The following is a 7667-nucleotide window of genomic DNA, read 5'->3' on the forward strand; positions in this document are numbered from 1 at the left end:
CCCCCCCACCCCCCCCCCCCCCCACCCCCCCCCCCCCCCACCCCCCCCCCCCCCCACCCCCCCCCCCCCCCACCCCCCCCCCCCCCCACCCCCCCCCCCCCCCACCCCCCCCCCCCCCCACCCCCCCCCCCCCCCACCCCCCCCCCCCCCCACCCCCCCCCCCCCCCACCCCCCCCCCCCCCCACCCCCCCCCCCCCCCACCCCCCCCCCCCCCCACCCCCCCCCCCCCCCACCCCCCCCCCCCCCCACCCCCCCCCCCCCCCACCCCCCCCCCCCCCCACCCCCCCCCCCCCCCACCCCCCCCCCCCCCCACCCCCCCCCCCCCCCACCCCCCCCCCCCCCCACCCCCCCCCCCCCCCACCCCCCCCCCCCCCCACCCCCCCCCCCCCCCACCCCCCCCCCCCCCCACCCCCCCCCCCCCCCACCCCCCCCCCCCCCCACCCCCCCCCCCCCCCACCCCCCCCCCCCCCCACCCCCCCCCCCCCCCACCCCCCCCCCCCCCCACCCCCCCCCCCCCCCACCCCCCCCCCCCCCCACCCCCCCCCCCCCCCACCCCCCCCCCCCCCCACCCCCCCCCCCCCCCACCCCCCCCCCCCCCCACCCCCCCCCCCCCCCACCCCCCCCCCCCCCCACCCCCCCCCCCCCCCACCCCCCCCCCCCCCCACCCCCCCCCCCCCCCACCCCCCCCCCCCCCCACCCCCCCCCCCCCCCACCCCCCCCCCCCCCCACCCCCCCCCCCCCCCACCCCCCCCCCCCCCCACCCCCCCCCCCCCCCACCCCCCCCCCCCCCCACCCCCCCCCCCCCCCACCCCCCCCCCCCCCCACCCCCCCCCCCCCCCACCCCCCCCCCCCCCCACCCCCCCCCCCCCCCACCCCCCCCCCCCCCCACCCCCCCCCCCCCCCACCCCCCCCCCCCCCCACCCCCCCCCCCCCCCACCCCCCCCCCCCCCCACCCCCCCCCCCCCCCACCCCCCCCCCCCCCCACCCCCCCCCCCCCCCACCCCCCCCCCCCCCCACCCCCCCCCCCCCCCACCCCCCCCCCCCCCCACCCCCCCCCCCCCCCACCCCCCCCCCCCCCCACCCCCCCCCCCCCCCACCCCCCCCCCCCCCCACCCCCCCCCCCCCCCACCCCCCCCCCCCCCCACCCCCCCCCCCCCCCACCCCCCCCCCCCCCCACCCCCCCCCCCCCCCACCCCCCCCCCCCCCCACCCCCCCCCCCCCCCACCCCCCCCCCCCCCCACCCCCCCCCCCCCCCACCCCCCCCCCCCCCCACCCCCCCCCCCCCCCACCCCCCCCCCCCCCCACCCCCCCCCCCCCCCACCCCCCCCCCCCCCCACCCCCCCCCCCCCCCACCCCCCCCCCCCCCCACCCCCCCCCCCCCCCACCCCCCCCCCCCCCCACCCCCCCCCCCCCCCACCCCCCCCCCCCCCCACCCCCCCCCCCCCCCACCCCCCCCCCCCCCCACCCCCCCCCCCCCCCACCCCCCCCCCCCCCCACCCCCCCCCCCCCCCACCCCCCCCCCCCCCCACCCCCCCCCCCCCCCACCCCCCCCCCCCCCCACCCCCCCCCCCCCCCACCCCCCCCCCCCCCCACCCCCCCCCCCCCCCACCCCCCCCCCCCCCCACCCCCCCCCCCCCCCACCCCCCCCCCCCCCCACCCCCCCCCCCCCCCACCCCCCCCCCCCCCCACCCCCCCCCCCCCCCACCCCCCCCCCCCCCCACCCCCCCCCCCCCCCACCCCCCCCCCCCCCCACCCCCCCCCCCCCCCACCCCCCCCCCCCCCCACCCCCCCCCCCCCCCACCCCCCCCCCCCCCCACCCCCCCCCCCCCCCACCCCCCCCCCCCCCCACCCCCCCCCCCCCCCACCCCCCCCCCCCCCCACCCCCCCCCCCCCCCACCCCCCCCCCCCCCCACCCCCCCCCCCCCCCACCCCCCCCCCCCCCCACCCCCCCCCCCCCCCACCCCCCCCCCCCCCCACCCCCCCCCCCCCCCACCCCCCCCCCCCCCCACCCCCCCCCCCCCCCACCCCCCCCCCCCCCCACCCCCCCCCCCCCCCACCCCCCCCCCCCCCCACCCCCCCCCCCCCCCACCCCCCCCCCCCCCCACCCCCCCCCCCCCCCACCCCCCCCCCCCCCCACCCCCCCCCCCCCCCACCCCCCCCCCCCCCCACCCCCCCCCCCCCCCACCCCCCCCCCCCCCCACCCCCCCCCCCCCCCACCCCCCCCCCCCCCCACCCCCCCCCCCCCCCACCCCCCCCCCCCCCCACCCCCCCCCCCCCCCACCCCCCCCCCCCCCCACCCCCCCCCCCCCCCACCCCCCCCCCCCCCCACCCCCCCCCCCCCCCACCCCCCCCCCCCCCCACCCCCCCCCCCCCCCACCCCCCCCCCCCCCCACCCCCCCCCCCCCCCACCCCCCCCCCCCCCCACCCCCCCCCCCCCCCACCCCCCCCCCCCCCCACCCCCCCCCCCCCCCACCCCCCCCCCCCCCCACCCCCCCCCCCCCCCACCCCCCCCCCCCCCCACCCCCCCCCCCCCCCACCCCCCCCCCCCCCCACCCCCCCCCCCCCCCACCCCCCCCCCCCCCCACCCCCCCCCCCCCCCACCCCCCCCCCCCCCCACCCCCCCCCCCCCCCACCCCCCCCCCCCCCCACCCCCCCCCCCCCCCACCCCCCCCCCCCCCCACCCCCCCCCCCCCCCACCCCCCCCCCCCCCCACCCCCCCCCCCCCCCACCCCCCCCCCCCCCCACCCCCCCCCCCCCCCACCCCCCCCCCCCCCCACCCCCCCCCCCCCCCACCCCCCCCCCCCCCCACCCCCCCCCCCCCCCACCCCCCCCCCCCCCCACCCCCCCCCCCCCCCACCCCCCCCCCCCCCCACCCCCCCCCCCCCCCACCCCCCCCCCCCCCCACCCCCCCCCCCCCCCACCCCCCCCCCCCCCCACCCCCCCCCCCCCCCACCCCCCCCCCCCCCCACCCCCCCCCCCCCCCACCCCCCCCCCCCCCCACCCCCCCCCCCCCCCACCCCCCCCCCCCCCCACCCCCCCCCCCCCCCACCCCCCCCCCCCCCCACCCCCCCCCCCCCCCACCCCCCCCCCCCCCCACCCCCCCCCCCCCCCACCCCCCCCCCCCCCCACCCCCCCCCCCCCCCACCCCCCCCCCCCCCCACCCCCCCCCCCCCCCACCCCCCCCCCCCCCCACCCCCCCCCCCCCCCACCCCCCCCCCCCCCCACCCCCCCCCCCCCCCACCCCCCCCCCCCCCCACCCCCCCCCCCCCCCACCCCCCCCCCCCCCCACCCCCCCCCCCCCCCACCCCCCCCCCCCCCCACCCCCCCCCCCCCCCACCCCCCCCCCCCCCCACCCCCCCCCCCCCCCACCCCCCCCCCCCCCCACCCCCCCCCCCCCCCACCCCCCCCCCCCCCCACCCCCCCCCCCCCCCACCCCCCCCCCCCCCCACCCCCCCCCCCCCCCACCCCCCCCCCCCCCCACCCCCCCCCCCCCCCACCCCCCCCCCCCCCCACCCCCCCCCCCCCCCACCCCCCCCCCCCCCCACCCCCCCCCCCCCCCACCCCCCCCCCCCCCCACCCCCCCCCCCCCCCACCCCCCCCCCCCCCCACCCCCCCCCCCCCCCACCCCCCCCCCCCCCCACCCCCCCCCCCCCCCACCCCCCCCCCCCCCCACCCCCCCCCCCCCCCACCCCCCCCCCCCCCCACCCCCCCCCCCCCCCACCCCCCCCCCCCCCCACCCCCCCCCCCCCCCACCCCCCCCCCCCCCCACCCCCCCCCCCCCCCACCCCCCCCCCCCCCCACCCCCCCCCCCCCCCACCCCCCCCCCCCCCCACCCCCCCCCCCCCCCACCCCCCCCCCCCCCCACCCCCCCCCCCCCCCACCCCCCCCCCCCCCCACCCCCCCCCCCCCCCACCCCCCCCCCCCCCCACCCCCCCCCCCCCCCACCCCCCCCCCCCCCCACCCCCCCCCCCCCCCACCCCCCCCCCCCCCCACCCCCCCCCCCCCCCACCCCCCCCCCCCCCCACCCCCCCCCCCCCCCACCCCCCCCCCCCCCCACCCCCCCCCCCCCCCACCCCCCCCCCCCCCCACCCCCCCCCCCCCCCACCCCCCCCCCCCCCCACCCCCCCCCCCCCCCACCCCCCCCCCCCCCCACCCCCCCCCCCCCCCACCCCCCCCCCCCCCCACCCCCCCCCCCCCCCACCCCCCCCCCCCCCCACCCCCCCCCCCCCCCACCCCCCCCCCCCCCCACCCCCCCCCCCCCCCACCCCCCCCCCCCCCCACCCCCCCCCCCCCCCACCCCCCCCCCCCCCCACCCCCCCCCCCCCCCACCCCCCCCCCCCCCCACCCCCCCCCCCCCCCACCCCCCCCCCCCCCCACCCCCCCCCCCCCCCACCCCCCCCCCCCCCCACCCCCCCCCCCCCCCACCCCCCCCCCCCCCCACCCCCCCCCCCCCCCACCCCCCCCCCCCCCCACCCCCCCCCCCCCCCACCCCCCCCCCCCCCCACCCCCCCCCCCCCCCACCACATTGAAAATGCTGGGGGGAAGAATTACCAGACTCATTGAAAACACTTCTTCACCGAAACGCGGTGATTGGTGTTTGGAATATGCTGCCACAGGAGGTGGTGATGGCCACTAACCCGGATAGCTTTAAAAAGGGCTTGGACAGATTTATGGTGGAGAAGTCGATCTGTGGCTACCCATCTTGATCCTCCTTGATCTGAGGTTGCAAATGCCTTAGCAGACCAGGTGCTCAGGAGCAGCAGCAGCAGCAGAAGGCCATTGCTTTCACCTCCTGCATGTGAGCTTCCAAAGGCACCTGGTGGGCCACTGCGAGTAGCAGAGTGCTGGACTAGATGGACTCTGGTCTGATCCAGCAGGCTAGTTCTTATGTTCTTATGATATTTCTGTGCGAAGCTCAAATGTACCCAACATTTCTTTTATACAGTCTTATCCCATATTTGTGACAAGACGCCATCCCCCTTGGTCTTGTCCTGGGCACCCAGAGGAGTCCTGGAGACTGTGGCAGCGATTATTGCTTTCACTTATGATTGCTTACTTTCGAGATGAATAGGAACTGTTCCTTCCCGTAGCCAGACAGCCCCTGGACCCTTATCAGCGTCCTGACCTTAGAGGAACTGTACAGCCCGAGAACGCTTTTAGGAAAATTATTAGCGGAAGGCGGGTGCATAGTAAGGGATATGGGCTGCTACTTGGTGTGACGTGTTACATCCTGCAAAGAAACTCTGGAGTATATCTGTTTGTTTCTCTGGTGGAACAAAGCGTTTTCACCAAACCAGAGTCTGATTGCTGGAAGGAGGTCAACAGGTAGAACAGGGTGGCTGTTGAGGGGTTTCCGGGCTATGTGGCTGTGGTCTGGTAGTTTTTGCTCCTAACATATTGACTGCATCAATGGCTAGCATCACATGCTACATTTAAAGCAAATTTTAACCATCACAAAAACGGCAATCTTGGCCTAGATGGGGGATCTCCCCAGAAGGAGCGAAACTCCAAAGCGAGTAGGAACATAGGGTTTCCCCACTGTCGCTAATCACGGGGCTTGCAAGATCAGCAGCACTGTAAGTGTGAACATGAAGGGCACAGTGGTCTAGCAAGTGTCTGATGCCAGTCTTCAGGGCAGATTGATCTTCAGGGCAGTTGCAGACAATCACCTCCTGGCATTTTGTCTTGAGGGTTGGCGACCGTGAAAACAGGAAGGAGCAGCGACCATACATCTTCTAATTGTACTTGTCACTCAAAAATCACTAAGGTGTCAGTACCTCATTGTAAGTGCTTAATTAGCCTGTGGTAATGGCGAACTTTGTACTCTGTTAATTGTTGTTAATGGTCTTGCAAAGTGATGTAATGTGGAAACGGGGTAATAAAAGGAGCCCAGCTCAACAGGGAGGTAGCTGAAAAACACTCCAATACGACTGTTTGTGTGTTGTTCGCTGCTGCTTTGCTTCCCACCGCTACATAAACACCCTAAGTGTACACCATAAGAACCGTAAGTGTAAGTGTGCAGAAACCTCTGCTGTGAAGGAAACATTCCTTTGCTGCAAGGCAGAGCATCAGTGTATAACTGGCCTAAAAGAGGTGGCTTGCCATTGCCTCCCTCTGCACAACTACCCTGGCATTCAGCGTGGTGAGTTGGAGTGTAATGGTTAAGAAGAAGAAGAAGAGTTTGGATTTATATCCCCCCTTTCTCTCCTGCAGGAGACTCAAAGGGGCTTACAATCTCCTTGCCCTTCCCCCCTCACAACAAACACCCTGTGAGTGGGGCTGAGAGAGTTTCCAGAAGAACTGTGACTAGCCCAAGGTCACCCAGCTGGCGTGTGTGGGAGTGCACAGGCTAATCTGAATTCCCCAGAGAAGCCTCCACAGCTCAGGTGGCAGAGCTGGGAATCAAACCCGGTTCCTCCAGATTAGATACACGAGCTCTTAACCTCCTACGCCACTGCAGGTGGATTCTAATCTGGAGGACCGGGTTTGATTCCCCACTCCTCCACCTGAGTGGCAGAGGCTTATCTGGTGAACCAGATGTGTTTCCACACTCCTACATTCCTGCTGATAGCGGAGCCAGAAGTGATTTTATCCCACTTCTGGTCTTGTTCTGAATAAAGATGGAACAATGGTTTATTTTCTGTATACGATAGATAGGAACAAACTGTATTAGATAGAAAGTAGGATTTATAGCTATCTTTTGTATTTGCGTCTGCATGGAACCTCCTTGGCTCAAGGCAGGAATCCACCCCTGCTGCACCTGGGCATGCTCCTTTCATTTGTAAAACTCTGAACGGACGTTAACAAAAGGGACCCCGGAAGAAGCGCCTCCATCTGCCTAATCCCACCATCAGCCAGATAAGGGTGCCATCATCGTTAAGTTTCATTTCCTGACCTCAAGCACCCAAAGGACTCTTTGTGCTTTTCCCGCCAGTACCTGCATCATCACCTCGCCCTACTCCAGCCGCGAAATTCAAGAAGGGGCTGCCCACTGGACTCTGATTGGTTCCCATGCTTTGTAGCTGTATGATTGGTTGTCATGTATTTTTGTGAATGAATGGTTGTAGGCTGTCCTGTATACTCCCGGACTCCCAACGGGGGAAAAGCTTATTTAAGATGTTGTAAAGCTGCTAGGCAGGGGCAGTTGCCATGGTGTGGAGGTGCTGACACGTAGGTCAGCATCTCAATAAAATCTTTATTATTTACTATACTCGCTGTGTTGGGTCCCGTTTCTGTTCCCCTGCGCTGCCGCGAGCTGTTTGGTCTGGAGATAAAAGTTACCAGGCAGCGCGGTAACACTGCTGAGTGACCTTGGGCTAGTCACAGTTCTCTCAGAACTCTCTCAGCCCTGACCCTATGCAGTTACGTTTATAAAGACTGGCAAGGAAAAATACCAAAGAATCAGACTTTAAAACAGAAAGAAAGTTTTTTACTGTGCAGAATTAAATCTCTGACAGGGTGCTCTCGATGAGAGTCACAACCACCAGACGAAGACATCCTCTTTTTATAGTTTCAAACAATACATACATCATAATTCATAATCATACCAGCATACATAACCCATATAATCATATTTCTCCCACATATGATTTCTTCCTTAGCATTAAAATCAAATTGGTTAGTCTGCCCCTTCCGTACACAAAAGCTGAAATTTCCCTTCTCTCTGC

Source organism: Sphaerodactylus townsendi, linkage group LG03, assembly GCF_021028975.2.
Source record: "Sphaerodactylus townsendi isolate TG3544 linkage group LG03, MPM_Stown_v2.3, whole genome shotgun sequence".
In the NCBI taxonomy this organism is placed as follows: Eukaryota; Metazoa; Chordata; class Lepidosauria; order Squamata; family Sphaerodactylidae; genus Sphaerodactylus; species Sphaerodactylus townsendi.